The sequence below is a fragment of the Clupea harengus genome, chromosome 5 (genome assembly GCF_900700415.2).
Source record: "Clupea harengus chromosome 5, Ch_v2.0.2, whole genome shotgun sequence".
Taxonomy (NCBI): Eukaryota; Metazoa; Chordata; class Actinopteri; order Clupeiformes; family Clupeidae; genus Clupea; species Clupea harengus.
The window spans coordinates 1,509,075-1,525,150 of NC_045156.1; the positions used below are offsets into that span (position 1 = coordinate 1,509,075).

Here is a 16,076-nt window from a genome sequence, read left to right on the forward strand (position 1 = left end):
ATTCGGGCCTTTGTGGGGTGTGTTTGTGTTTAGGCACTCCCAGTATCTGAATAAAAAGTAGGTCTACATCGTGTTGGATTGTATGTGTGTGTGTGTGTGTGTGTGTGTGTGTGCGTGTGTGGTGTGTGTGTGTGTGTGTGTGTGTGTGTGTGTGTGTGTGTGTGTGTGTGTGTGTGTGTGTGTGTGTGTGTGTGTGAGAGTGTGTGATTGTTTCATGGTGTGTCCTTGAAGTGGGAGAAGAGAGTTTTACTGTGGAGGGGCTGAACTCCTTGACTACTAACACAAGCTAAATCAAAGCACTACAATAAGAAACCAGAAACATTTAGTAGCTCAAAGGAGTAAATAAATAAAATGATGCATGTTCTCAGTGTGCCATATTGACCTGCTGCACCCATATTAAACAGACAATCAGACAGCTCATTCAGGCTCAGTTAGTTTCAATACCAGCAAACATCTTAAAAGTGCCATTGTGACAAGTATGCTGAATTTACGAAAGCTACCGGCATCCTTGGGCATCAACCAACCTTGCAAGCAGTCCTGGGGACAAAAGAGATGATGCCTAATGATAGGACTAAAGATCACCAAGGTTCTAGCTGCGCACACTGCTTTAGATGACCAGCCCCAGTTTAATTAAAGATGCATTGTGTACGATTTAATGGCATCTTATCAACTTATGAACTTATTGGCAGTAGCCCAGAGCAGACAACAGTGACTCTTGGCCTTTTGTGTTTTTATGTTGAAGTGGGAGCTTGGATTTGGTGGCACCAGTTGGAAGACAAAGAAGAAGACAGAGGAATCAATGGTCGCTGGTGCTGGCTAACAAAGTTTGAGAACCTACATGGGTGTGGCCTTTCCCAGATGGAAATCACTGATGAAGGACAAATATGTTAAAAGTGACGCCAAAGTTGCCTGTTGTCTGGGTCTGCTGGGGTATTCAGTTGGTTGCAATCTGCAACCTCACCGCTAGATGCCACTAAATCCTACACACTGCACCTTTATGTTTTTGACATTCTAATTAGCTCCACCTCATCAAGTTACTCACACAGTATGCCTTTGTGCTGTGGGAGTGGGATAGTAAGGATGTAGCATTGCCGTGTGGTTGCAAATTGGCACATTTTCTAGCGGGACTGAAAATATTGTGTGATAATTTTGAGGAGGCCCTTCGAATATGTGTAGGCCTCAGTGCCCCTAGTGTTACCAATCGGCCCTGGGTGCAGCCTTTCCACCATAGGGCCCGCGTACCAAAAAGACTGGGGCCTGCATGTCATTTCCACCATGGGGCCTATGCACCAAAATGACTGCAGGGCTCATGTACCAAGACTAATGCTGGGCCTGCACAAGCGAGTTGCCTGGTCCAGCCCAAGTTACTCCAGCTGGGTCTCACAGTGACAGTATGATGGGAGATCAAAGACCAGCAAGGCATAGATAGAGACACTATCTGAGAATAGAGAGAGTCCCCCAATATCAGTTGACGGGAGGCCCAGACAGGGGTTTACCCATGAATCACTTGGACATCCATCGTTAATACAGTGAATACTTACTGATAACATGCACAACTCCCCAAATGCACATATAGAGCCCACGCTGTCACTTCCCAACTCATCCACTCCCACCTTATACACTACCTATAGACACACCACTCAATGCCTATGCAACAGGGGTTTACTGACCTGCAACTGAATTTGACTTAAAGGTTTTGATAGCATGAACAGGACATTTCTATTTTGGCAGGAATGTGTAACAACAAAACTTGTAGTCACATGATTGTTCATGTACATAAATGTTATGACTTATAATATATTGTGTTGCCAGGCACTAGGCTGAGCCATTGGGCTAAGTAAGTTTGCACGGTCCCCTGTCTCTCAGTTTGAAGGAGTGAAATCATCTCTGTTGTTCATATATAGTAATTTCAGGTGAGCAAACACAACTACATAGTGATGCACTCCACATCACTTGTTAGGGTTAGAGTCAGTTTTTCCCGTTGAAATAGAGATGCTAGTGAGTAGCCAATAGTACAGAACCCCGGAGCAGCATCTGTGATTGAAAAAACACACATTGGCAAATACACACCAGCGACTCGCCGCAACATACAGAACTCTAGTCGCATTCGACCATCGCATCGCTTGCCATTTGTGGTGGCCTTGTTGCTGCCCGATCTTTACTGGCTAACCTATCCGTACTGCACAGGCGCAAAAGTCAATGTATGCGCAGGGCTGCTACTCCCACTTGTCTGTAGTTTAGTTTGATATATGTTATATGTATATATGTTAGTATTATATGTATAGGTTGGTATATGTTTTAGCATATTGTATTGTATATTTATCTTGTATATTTAGTACGGTTATTATATGTTATTACATGTAAATTATGTTCAGAGTACTTGTACAGAGTGTATGTCATGTTATGTTATGTTATATCATGTTTGCTATGTTATGGTAGGTTGTTGTGTGGTGCCTTGTCCTAAGAATTTCAGTGCCCAGTCTGACCCTGTGTCATTCTGTGCATCTGACAATAAAAGACTTGTAACTTGGATTTAACATCTTTTACGACACTGCCCTACCCGTTCCATGCATGCAGGAGTTTTGCTCTACAGGTAAAGGCAGGTAGCCTAAATCAGAGTGGAAGAAAAATGGTCGAACAGTAGGCTTTTGTACCGTTATGGCTACAGTACAGCAGTGTATGACATGACATGGACAAACAAAAAACTATCCGCCCAGCAGCTTTATGTCATCATATGTCTTTTATTTCTGTATTGATTACTAATTTTAGTAAAACATCTTTTCACAATCACTGTCAATATAACAAGAGCAGTCAGGCTACCTTTTTGTGCCTATATGTTGGCTGATATCGATCATGCCATACACTCAGACCGATGTTAAAAAAGTTAGCTGCAGAAGCTCCATTGCTTTGGTGTAATGGGCAAAGTGAAATGTAGTTTACTGTACAGACATGGTATGTGACTCCATGACTCCATGGTATAGGAGTTGACAATGCTGGTGTTCAAATCTCGCCAAGAAGCATGAAAGTACATTTGCAGACCATATGGAAGAAGACAGACCACAATCCTGGCACCAGGATAGGATCCACTCTTGTGTCTACTTGCATCAAAGATATATAATTGATATCCCTTAGAGAGGCTCTGTCTTTGCTATCATTTTGATGAAAAGCAGACCAGTTTCCAAAGTGAATGTGAATGTCAGAGAAAACACTGTTCCGTCGTGTGTTCAGAGGCCTCTAGTATCTATCTATAGTCAAATGATTTTTTGGCAGTCTTTGTTTACAGTGTCTCCATGAGGCTTTGACAATAGTTTAATTTGTCATGTGTCAGCTGAATGGTGTTCATGTAACCACACTGAGAGAGTGGGTGAATTGATGTTTCTGTGTCTTGTGTACGTGTGTCCGTGTGTGTGTGTGTGTGTGTGTGTGTGTGTGTGTCTGTGTGTGTGTGTGTGTGTGTGTGTATGTGTGTGTGTGTGTGTGTGTCTGTACAATACAGACAGACAGAGAAAATTGCAGAAAAAGACAGAGAAAACCTGGTGCTGTTGGCTTGCCATCTGTATTCTGCACAGTGCTTAGGTAACATCCAATATTAATAATAATAATAATAATAATAATAATAATAAAACTTTATTTATATAGCACCTTTCATGCAAAAGAATGCAGCTCAAAGTGCTTTACAGCAAATACATAATATGCACAAAGAAATGACATGCACATAAAAATAGACATCAAAGAAACATAACAAAGATATAGTGCAAAAAAAAAAAAAAAATTATAATTATAATAATATTGTATAATTTAAGGTGAATTGGAAATAGAATGCAGAGGGAAAGAGCATGAGAGATGTAGACAGAGAGAGAGAGAGGGAAACAGACAGAGAGAGAGAGAGAGAGAGACAGATAGAGAGCGAGAAAGAAAGAGAGACATAGACAGAGAGAGATGCAGACCTGCTTCTATACTGTTCAGGACTGTGTTTCCCAAAAGCGTGCCAATCACCGAGTAAACTGGAGAGAGAGTGTTCAAAATGATAGTCTCTCTCTCTCATTTAGCTATTGTAGTTCTTAAACAATGCTTTCGGGGAAACACACCCTTGTTCTGTTCTCTCTGTGTCATCCACTGAGATCATCAAGTTCTGACTGAGACCTCCTGTCACGAAACCCACTCTGATTGCCACCACTCATGCTGGCCTGTCAGATCATGTGCATCACGGAAAACACCCCACCCCTGTCACTCAGACGCAGACACAAACACAGACTATATGAACTACAAAGAATCTATCTGGTAATGCTAGTTCCAATTAAAACAATTCCATAGTCAATTTTAAGAAATAAGGGTTTGATTTGAGTAGTTTCTTTGTCTGTCTAGTTACCCTTAATGGCTAATAAGGGGCAGTCAATGTCACCCCAGTGTCAATGTGTAAATCATGTAATTTCATTTATTTGTAACAAGCCATAGCAATTTCTGGAATTAGCTTCACGAACCTATGACCTTGCCCTCGGGTCGGTTTTTTGATTGTGACACCAGGGTAACGTGCCACTGTTTTAAAATGATAAAATGAAATATTGCAGCCAAGGGTCACTGTGTAGTCTGTCAGTCACTTCCAGTAAATGGCTGCTTGAGACAAGTCTAGGGGGGAACCTGTCAGACCGAGAGACATGGTGTCACATGTGCTGTTGTCACAGCTGGTTTTAAAAATAGATACACTGCATCAATTTTCTCTCTTTCTCTCTCTCTCTCCCTCTTTCTGTCTGCCTCTTGTCTGTTTTGTATTGATACCTCTGCTTTATTTCTCTCCACATTTCTCTGCTCCTGAATCTTTCTGTAGGTCTTCCTCTCTGCATTTTTTTATTTCTCATGGTCAGACTTTCTTCCTTTCCTTCCCATTACCTCTGTCTCTCTCCTTCTTTCTCTCGTCTCGTCTCCCCTCCCCCTTTCTCTTCCATCTACTCAACCTTTCCCTTCAGGCACCCAATTATATTTATTTTTCTTCGATCAAGATGGGGGGAAGCATTCAGACAAAGATTGTCGGATCGATCTTTTATTTTTTGGTAAGCAGGTTGATTTCATTCTTGATTAAATGAGTCTCTTAGCCTAATGATATAGATTTTACCCCCCTGCTCTTTCTCCAAATCCACTCTGCTCTGTATTCATGGTTTTTCTGTCCCCCTGTGTGCAGTGTTTGTCTTGTTACTAAAACATGTTGCCAGTTTCCGACGGGTCAAGCAAGCTCGCGATCGAATGTGACAATATCCCACTCGTCAGGGTCCCACGGGAGCAGTTTCATTACCTAATTCTGAAGCAGGCCCTCTCCAGTGTTGGGTCCAGAGTGTCAGCGCTGTGCTCGAATCTGTACATTTCATCAGGGGAATTGTGTTAGGGTTCTACATGATGCCTTAAGGGGGTGCTGAAGGTGGGTGGAGCTCTTGATTAAAAATACTATGGGATAAGGGGGGTGGGGGTGGGGGGGATTATGCACTTGTAGATGGAGGCTTTCCCATTGAAGTGTTTATTGAGGTGCCAGAGCATTTGCACAATAATAAGCTCCAGTGTACGGCATCAGTCAAAATGAAAGGTGCTGTGAAACGTGAGGATCACAGCGCATTGAACGATGTCTGCTCCCTACATGCAATCTGACCAGTATATCTACGCATGAAAAGAGGAGTGATTATTTGCATGATCAAACAGTCTTTGTGTGGCAATCATCCATTGAATAATTTAATCACATCATAATCATTTCTCCGCTGGATCGGACAAGACAGTGCATTGCTGGTGGATGTGCAGGAACATAGCGTCTACATTGTCTACTCTTGACTATACAGTACACACAGACATTTTCAAATGTAATGTGCAGTGATAAACTGTGACATATTAATTTGCAGGGAAACATAAACGTGGCGTGTAATTTGCATCAGAGTGCATTTAAGTTTGTTTTGCTCGTTTTGTGCTGATGCCGCTCCAGTGAAAATCATCCATTGAAACCTACTTGATGGGTCTAATTTGACATGTAATTTTGGTGACATTCCATTGCTATGGTAACAGTGGGACGTTAGCTGTTTTCCCAATCAACCCTCTGCTCGAAGAAGATGCTCTTTTCTTTCTCATTAGGAGCAAATGATTCCACGAATGCACACAATGAAGCTCCTTGCCAGCACAAAGTAATTTCTCTAGGGACTGCATCTACCTAATGCAATATGCCTGGAGAGAACCTTTTCTCCGTCCTCTGCAGATCTTAATTATGGGCTGAGACTCCAAAGTAAGGGCTTTAGCCACCCTTGTTAAGGCCCTGGGACATTGAATTTGTCATCGACATTTTGACTTAATGTTTGGTTTGTGGTTGACATTTGCTGTGGACTCAGGATAAAATGGTATCTCCTCAGCAGCAGATTAAGTCAGAATGGTGGAAAACCCATAATTCAACCCAATGTGAGCTGTTGTGCTTGTTATAGAAGCTGCCCAAGGCAACATCATATCTCACTGCACTCCAGGACTGTGTATGTAGTATATGTTTTACATAGCAAGAGCAGAGAGATTAGCCAGTATTCTGTGATAAAGAGATTTAACCGAAAAGGAAATGTGCTAAGCCCACTTCACCATGCAAAGGCTGAGCGTGTTCATTTGTCTGAGGTCTTTTTATCTTTCAAATGAGTTGGAAGGCAAATTTGCAGTGCCTAATTTGTTGAACTGAGCAGTTCAATTGTACAGAAAAGCCATTGTGGCTGCCTTTTTTGCGTTTTTCCTTGTCTGCCCTAATTTGTTAAAAACAGTCAACGAGTTCATCTTCCTTTCCAGGGTATTGTACGTAATTCCCCAGAGTCCAAACGTAGTGTGTCCAGGCAATGTTACATCAACAAAAACTAACAAAAAGAAACAATAGCTAACAAAAGACCCATTAGCAACATAGGCAACTGAAGTGCAATTATGGTATTTGTTTGTGTGTGTTCACTGTATGTGTGTGTGCGTGTCTTCCCTGTGTGTGTGTGTGTGTGTGTGTGTGTGTGTGTGTGTGTGTGTGTGTGTTTGCGTGTCTATGTCTGTGGCCCTATCTCTCTGTCCCCGGGCCATAAAGGTTATGACTTGTCCTCTCAGAGGAATACTGTGCTTTTAGACTGATGAATTAGACACAGGCAGTGTTTTGTGGCCGCTGGTGAGGAGGACATAAATAGAACTAAAGTGAGAGATTAGCAGGCGCGTCTGAGGAGGGTCAGTGATCCAGACCGTCGCTGTTCCACTACCCTGCTGAAAACCCCCACTTCAAAAGAGCATCATTAAAAGGGACAGACAACATGTGTAATCTCCATTTTAAAGAAAATACAGTAAGAGCCAATAACAATCCCTCACCACGGTTGGGGAGGAACTAGTTACATGTAACACAGTCACAAAATTCAATTACAAATTACAAAATAAATGTTATTGTAATCTGTTACAGTTACTGAGAAAACAAAATATGTAATTCAATTACAGTTGCTAACCAAAATGTTGGTGATTACAAAGGGGTTACAACTGAATATATTCTTTTCAGTAAAAAGCTTTAAAGCTGAAATGTAGAATATAACATACATTCTGTTGCTTTGCATCTTTTCACCGTCTAGACAGGCTCCATTCACTTGGCAGTATGAGCTCAACTTTTCAGTTGATTTTTCATTGGTTCTTGTTTGAATTTGCCTCTCTGCCAATAAAAAGTGTACTACAAATAAGTGACATTACTTATTAATGAATGAATTAAAATAGTTAATACATTACTTATTACATTTTTGAAAAGGTAACTAGTAATCTGTAACCTATTACATTTCAAACACATGACTATAATGATGCACTTAAAGCTAAGAGTATGAAGTAGAGTTGAGTAACATCATGTTTTCTCATGGCAGTGTTGTCCGTTCCTTAGCCACCCAGTACATATACATGATATACAATGAATTGGAGATAAAATTGTTCCAGCCAAAAGGTAAACAGCCTCCTTCAGTAACAAACAAAATTAACTTTACAAAAAAAAAGGTGCCTTGGGTTAGTCCGTCTTGCAAAACAATCTATCTCTATTGGTGTTGAAAGTGCACTGGGCAAATGGTAAAGAGTACTGGGCAGAAAACAGGCTGCATATTTACTTCCACATCATTTATTCTCATTATACAGCCCTCAGGACGTCAATGGAGGGCTTTCGCTTCTGAGAGAGAGCGAGAGAGGGAGGGAGAGGGAGTGGGAGAGAGAGATAGTATACAGGGAAGGGGGACAGAAGAGGAAACAGAAGAGATGGAGAGAGGAGGGGGTAAAAAGAGACAGTGAGGCAGTGCGGGTGTAGGGGAAAGAGAGAGAGAGAGAGAGAGAGAGAGATAGAGAATGAGAGAGAGGGAGGGAGAAAGGACTGAGAGCAAAATAGGACTGTGATCTCTGACACCTCCAACAGTGGTACCTACTGTTTATAGGGTAAATGCTGAAGGCAGTTGGTCATTCTCCGTCCAGCTGTCTGTAGCCATAGGAAGTTATGCCCTCTGCTCCTCATCATGACGTAAACCAGTGTTTGGTGCTGTCTCTCCACAGCAGAAAATAACATTCATCATTAGAATGGGCCTGGTGAATTTCAAACAGCAAATGTATAAAAATTTGAATTTCATTTTCGCAGCATCAGAGATATATTCAACAGCTAAAGCCAGGAAGGAGGCAAAGGCGTGATTTCATGCAAGTCAATTTAGATTAAAATTTTACTGTGATTGGACCTGTTTTTTGTAATCATGTTATGATATTTCTTCCCGGCAAATGCATTCCATTTGGGTTGGCTGGTGGACTTGGTGCCTCTCTGTCTCTGCACAATACGCTGTATACATGTACACATATGAATGGTTGGAGGGAGATAACCATCTCCTGTGTGTTGCTTCCAACAGGGAATACGTGCAGCAGGATGCATCATCGCACTGCATCATTGTCCTTTAGCTGGAGGCTCCACTTGGGGGGCCTCGTGGGAGGACTGGATTTGATTAATACATAGATTAGGTGATGCTAGCCAAGAATGGCCTCATTCTACAGTATAATACGCTTACAAGGCCATTACCTATCTTTTCTTATAAGTATTGTATTAATTATAAAAAAAAGTATTTCTCCTTGTGGTGGTTGACATTAACATTATCACTAAGATTTGAAAAGTTGTAAATGTTCATGAACAGGTGGTACATTTCTGTTTAAAAAAACAAAAAACCTATACCAGTAAAAACAAACAAACAAACTGATATTTCCACTGTTGCATCCCTTACCATTTCAGTTTATCAATGTCATGTAAACTGGCATATTTGTCAATATGCTCTTGACCATACTTAAGTTTTCAATAAAGAACGTACTTAAGTGGATGTTGCAATATCATTATCCATCTACGTATGAAAAACAACCAGTCATTACCATCATCTTAAGTAACAATGAAATTTGAGTCAGAGATCTCCGTGCCCTAGAAGCATCCAGTCTAGAACTGAGACAGGTGTCTCTAGACAGACAATAAATCAGTTTGTACCACAGAGTGCTTCATAAAAGGCTCCAATTACATTTGCTGCAGTATGAATGGAATCTTCCAAGCCACTCAATAATGCTGAATTGGTCCAAATTAGATTACTTGATTTAGTTGGTTATTTCCTTCCGAAGTGAGCAGCACTTGCAATGGAGAGGTTGAGAACCCGATGCAAAATGAAAGCAATATGGGTTCTACTCAGTCCTCTGGTGTGGCATTATTCCATTATATAGCCTCATATTGTATCAGAAATAGGTGGAGAAAACTGATGCCGTGTTTGTTCAGATTTCTTATTGGAAGAAGATTTTAAACTCTCTGTTCCCATACCATTCAGGCTCAACAGTTCTTTCCAAATATCTCCTTTTCCCCTTTAAATCTCTAAAATCTTTCGAGCGTCTGTTCATAGTGCCAGCTCTTCTTACAAAACCTTTACACACCAGAGCTTCTCATCTCCTTTCTTAACTAATGCTGAGGTGAAAGGGTCCAATTAGATGACGTAAGAGCTCTTTCAGATGCTGTCTAAGGTGCTGAGAACCCGAGCTTGATGAGACTAGATAGGCTCTCTGTATATGTTATCCTAATTTGCAGGGAAGTCATTTACAATATTGTCTCTCCATGCATGGTAGAGCAGTCTATCCCATGTCTGTCCCATCTATCTTCGCGACCAATCAATACCTGAAGTCATACCATACACTCGCGAACGTGTTGAAAATGCTTTTTTGATAACCTCCTAGTTGAGCAAACCTCACTGTGTCTGTCAGCGTTATTTTATTTCTCCATTACTTTTTCTAACACGGTACGCTGCCCCTCGCTCGTCTTTCTCAGGCGCCCCTTCCCCCAACTTCATCCGTATTGCTACCTATTCTGCAAGGGGAATAATGTCCCTGTCATTGGGGGTGTTTTAACCCGGTCACTACGTTGCGAAGTTGTGGAGGGTTTTTCTGGTTGCCATGGATTTCTAAAAGCTATTGACCGCGATTGGGTCCCTGTGAGCGTCTTTGTAGGGGAAAAGCTATTATTTTTTTGAAAAGGGAAAGCGATAGCATCTTGGGAGAAACAGTCTCGTGTCATTCCAGTTCCCCTGACCAATTGCTCGCGTGTAGTTCCTCAGTAGTGGAGTGGAGGACCGGCTTCAAACGAAACCTGCCAGAGCAACAGCCGAAACTCTGCAGAAAGGTAAGCGCATCTGCTGTTTATTTTTTCCATAGTACTAAAGTACCATAAGATTTTTGTCATCAGATTTTTTCATGTCCAATTTGCGAGCATTTTGCTTCCCCCATAATAAACAGGCATGCTAACATCTGATATTTCGTGTTATGAATGTAAAACCATTTAAATCAGGGGGTTACAATATTATTTTACTCTTTTCGTGCACAAATGGTGCTGATGGACTCTTACTACGAGTATTTGGCGCTTTTTACAGGTTGTTGTGTTGATGTTTTAAGAATACTTAATTTACCTTCTCTGCGTGAAATATTTTAAAAGCTTACTTTGATATCCAGTTCATCCACTGACCTATGCGATCAGGAGCTACCTATGCAATTTGTTGCATTGCAACTCTGTTCTGTCCAGTTTGGTTTCACTTTAGAGCAGAGATGTCGAGGGTACACTCTACTACAAAATTCGGGGTTAGAATTAACCCCACGCCGCTGTAAAAATGCATGATGTGGACTAGGGTGCGTATGATGGCGAAAGAGCACTGTTGTTAACGTATACGCTCTTGTAGGCTCGTCACCATAGTTAATCATGGTAAAATTGCTCAAGCTAATAAGAGCACCTTTATTTTGCCTGTCAGAGGCACCAGGTGGTTCGATTTGTCTGCATACTGGAGCACCATTGCTTCACCCTAAAATAGACAGTTTGTAATTATAGCGTGTGACCTTCAAGTAGTTCACCTTCTTTTTTGGCAAGGCTGAGAGAATTCCCCAGTCATAAAATTTCCATCTAATTTTCTGAGTGCCAAGGATCACAGGACATGAAGAAAAGGTGGTCTGGTTCAGTGATCAGTCATAGAACTACTGCTGTCAATTTAATGATTTGAAGAGGCTGGTGCAGCAATATGGCTTTTTCTGTTGATATGTACGGGTCATTTCCCTGAGTAGTAGAAAGACAATAGAGTAATTGTCAGAAGGCACAAGTCACTAGACATTTATTACACTTACTTTATAAGTCATGAATCACTTGTCTGTCAATAGTCATATGCACTTTGCACTTTGAGCTGCTTTGTTTTGCATGAAATGTGCTATACAAATAAAGTTTATTATTATTATATGTGCAGGACATTATTTGGCTTTTGATGCTCGAATAATGCTTGTTGACTGTCATGTATGCAAGCAGTTGTTTTGGGCTAAGTCCTCAAATGAGTCACCTCAAAAGACCTAGCAGTTAACAGGTCCAAAATTAACCAACACTTGTATTTGTGCTTGTACCTCTTTATTCAACACATTCATGAGGCAAACAATGTACTAATGGAATATTACATGCATGCAGGAGTTCTATTTTCCTGGATTCCATAGCTGAGCTACAGACTTATGAAATCATATTTAATCTTCATATAAGACTAAAGATAAAGTCCCTTGGGTACTCCCTCATGGAATTTATTTATCTGCCAGAGTCAGTCTATCCAGGCCACCAGAGCTCTGTGTGAAAAAAAAAAAATAGGTCAAAATCTGTCCGCCCAGGACAAAGAGGAATGGAACCCACTAATGAAGCTTGGGGTCTCCGCCAGTCTGCAGAGAGTAACCAGGGCTAGCCTCTCTAGATAGGAAGGCTTCTCGTTGGAGGTTATCTTGGTTTTTAAATCCCACAGTGCAAAGAAAAGTTTGTAATTTCATATCCAGATAGTGTTTGTAGTGGTCTGTCACATCCCACAAAGCTAATATTGAATTTCTGACACAATTACATCATGAACTTCTGTGCATGCACTTTGCTGAACTTCTCACAGCAGATCATCATATCCGCAGAGCACAGTGAAAGTATAACTCTCGCATGCACACACACACACACACACACACACACACACACACACACACACACACACACACACACACACACACACACACACACACACACACACACACACACACACACACACACACACACCTCCAAACTCATTCAATCATACAACCCAACTATAGAGACACCTGCGTCCTCGACAAAAATATGCTAATTTTCTTTTTCATTTCCGTGCAGTGCAGAGTACAGAACAAACCATATCCTCAGAAGCAGATTCAAAGTTTTCATATAATAAATTGAAGTGGTGCTTCATTCTCAGATTGCATGAAGCCTTTGGATGGAAAATAGAAAGATGCACTCATAGGCTGGCTGAGGAAAGGACTGATTACAACTGTGTCATACCGACTGACACAGACACCACTGATACAAAACCTGCAGAAATGAATCCTACCCATCACAGCACATATCATTGAGGGGGTTGGCCTGGATTTGTTTTTTTTCACACCATAATTGATATACTCTGTAGTGTCTTGGGCTGGAACCAACATTTGTAGTTTTCAGTTAGCACCCAAAATATAACAATCATTGGAGAATAGATTCATTTTCAATCTGCAGCCAGTGAAGAAGTGTTACAGAGTGTGTTTATACCCTGTTATCTCTCAGTCTCGTGTGGATACACACAACTTAACACCAAGCTTCAGTGAAAGTAGAGGTCTAGACTTTGCTCAGAGTGTTTGCTGCATAAAATTCCCCTCCACCGGGGTCTAATTGAGCTTCAAGCAGGGCTCCACTGGTGCAGGCAATTACAGTGACGGCTTGTACTCATCTCGCTGGAGGCAGGAGTTCAAAGAGGTGAAGCCCTACCTGAGCCCACCTCTTTCATACTTTCATACTTATGACTACTGACAGCAGCCTTGTATGTTTTTGGTCACATGAAAGATACACCACCCTTACCTAGCTTCCTTTATTTACATTGCAAAGCAAGAAGAAGAGACAGGAAATGTTATTCAGCATTGTTAAAATGAAGAAATGGTTCTTGATAGGTAAAAATAGAAATCATAATTATAGTCTATGATTACTGGGATTTCACCTTCGTGTCTCACTCAGCTTGGCAACATCAGGGCCACTGGGTTAACATGATCAATTACAGGCAGTGTTGCATGGACAATTAATCTGCAAAGTAACACTTAAGGACAAATCCCCCAAAAGGAAGGTCAGTGTTATCACAGGTGTGCAGGGATCCGTCTTCCAGAATGTTCCAGCCAGAAGGAGAATGAAGGTCGATTTGTTTGGTTGGCTAAGGTCCTCTTTGCACCTGTACTGAGTGGCATGTGTGGGCAATTTTGTATTACATAAGGGAGGTTAGTGCATTTACAGGAAAGAGCACAATTTTCTTTCTCAGACAGTGGAGGGAGAAATGGTGGATGATGCCACTGTTGTTTGCCGCCGGCTATTTTCTCTGTGTTTTGTAATACACTACAGAGGTAAAATCCCGAGACCACGACTGTGAGAGAGAAGGTAAAGGTAATATTGTGTTTTTTCGTTTGTGTATATTTAGTGAGACGTGTGCAGTTTACCGAACATGCCCTGCTATTATTGCTGCAATGTCAGAATAGCCTGTGGCAGTGCTCAAAATCACCTGCTTCTGTTTTCGAATTGGTGTTGGCTTGTTCAACATGTCCCAGATTAAATGCAGTGCAAATCAAATAAATTACACAGGTACAAGGTTTACCTTCCCTCAAGCAGAGGGAACAGTAGGTACCCTTCAGCAACACTGGTCACTCATCAAAATTCAATATTTGTTTTCTCCGTAGGTTACATCACTAATAAGTCAATGACCATACAATCATGAGTAACTACACAAGGCCTGTATTTGCCTACAGCTGATAAGAGCTCCATGTTAGCTCCCTGTCTCTGGGGCCAGACTTCTGATTTCACATAGTGGGCTCTCTCTAATCCCAACAATCAATGGATTTCAATATAGGTGATGGATGGATTTGAGATTATCATCCTGTGTCTTCATTAGTTGATGCAATTACAAATCACATCTCTTGGAGCCGGACATATTGAATGGGATTATTCCCAGTGGAAATATATGTATTTTAAATAACATTTTGGTCTTCACATGAGTAAAACCTAAAACAGAGAGTCTTATCACGAGCGATTCTGGTGTTCACAGCACAGCGGTACTGTAAATCAGCCACAGCCCCCACATCCTAACACAATACGCATCCCCCACATGTCTTGGCCCAGATTTATTATGCAATCTGTTTATGAAAATCTCTTTGGATGAATAATTTAGTTTTAATACGTAATCTATGTAAAGCCGAACGCTGGTCAATAGGGCTTGAGGGATAATTGTCAGACTAGTAGTAGTAGTAGTAGTAGTAGTAGTAGTGTGGGAGTAGCGCTCTTTATTATCTTAAATGCCACAAAGCGGGTTGCCTCCAAGCCTCACAGTGGGATGGATGCACGTGGCATACAAAAACCATTCCGCACATGTCAGGAAGTTGAAGAAGAAATTCCATAGCTGATATAAGACTTGCGTATGGTTGAGAAACATAAAAATGACTAATGGCCAGAAAGAGAGATGCAATAAGTGCATCTTTGTCCCGCTCACTGAGAGAAGCGTATTGTGCCTTATGGGCAAGGTTGCAAGGGACGCCCCGAAGCTTTTGTGCAGGGGGGAAAGAAAGGATGAAGGAGGATAAATGTGACAGCCATGGGGACCTAGAAGTTCATGGCCATGAAAAGGCCCATTGTAGCAAAAGACGTGATATGAAACATGCAAGGGGTTTCCTTTCTTCGCCGCTTTTGCTGTGTAAACAACTGTGTACCATTCACAAACTTCCGAACGCCATTCATCATAGGCTGTGTCGAAAATAGCATCCTGCTGGGCCATAAAAGTAGCGTAGGCGTATGGATTAGTGATGGTGGAGGTGATGCTGTAGCCTGCTGCTTACTAATCGCTGTAAAATTATAAGTTTGACTTCAAGCTCGTTCCCGTAGTTGCCAACAGCGCGGGAAGTTAGAGTCTTTGCATCATGCCTGTAAAAAGTTACTACCCTCAAACTGAAATATTGAGTGTCACTTAACTCCCAAGCTGGCGTGACTGGGCTGCCATCAGTGACATTAACTGTGTTCCTGCAGGGCGTTAAGTGCGAGGCAGGTCTGTAACTTGAGACGGAACATTAAGTGTGCTGCTGAGACCCAACCAGCTGCAGGCCCACACAGCCGGTCCCGTGGGACCTCATTACACCAGACCCCTTCCTCCTCTGGGCGCTCTAAACAGGGCAGGTGGAAACCCAGCTGACGTCGCCGCTGTGGACTCCTATGCACACGTAGGATAAGCTAGCGCGAGGAATTACGACGTGTGCTCTGCATAGAAAGAGCCTGTTTACGCCCCCAGTCGAACACAGCTATTCGCAAATGGGAGATCATCACGCTGATCAGCTGCAATTAGAGGGGTAGCACGAGGACAGCATGCTAATAGTTTTGGTCTGCACTCCGAAGCAACAGCAAGCAATCACAAACAACATGATTATATAGGGAATGGTTTTTGCAGAGTCTCCTCAAATTGAATTGTGCATCCAAAATCTAGCATTCCAAGTGAACACTTTAACTGAATCATTGA

General features: G+C 41.8%; 1 protein-coding gene across 8 annotated transcripts in view; it reads left to right on the forward strand.

Moving 5' to 3' along the window:
* The first annotated feature begins 10,246 nt into the window (after positions 1 to 10,246).
* The window catches only part of chl1b (cell adhesion molecule L1-like b), a 57,418-nt gene continuing 51,588 nt past the window's right edge, over positions 10,247 to 16,076 (forward strand). For 4 of the 8 annotated variants that reach the window (XM_031567245.2, XM_031567248.2, XM_031567247.2 and 1 more), the window contains exon 1: positions 10,249 to 10,663. The gene's annotated coding sequence lies outside the window, so the exon portion shown is untranslated. Of the gene's footprint in view, positions 10,664 to 16,076 lie in introns of all 8 variants that reach the window. The other 4 variants (XM_031567251.2, XM_031567253.2, XM_031567250.2 and 1 more) reach the window with 3 other exon arrangements.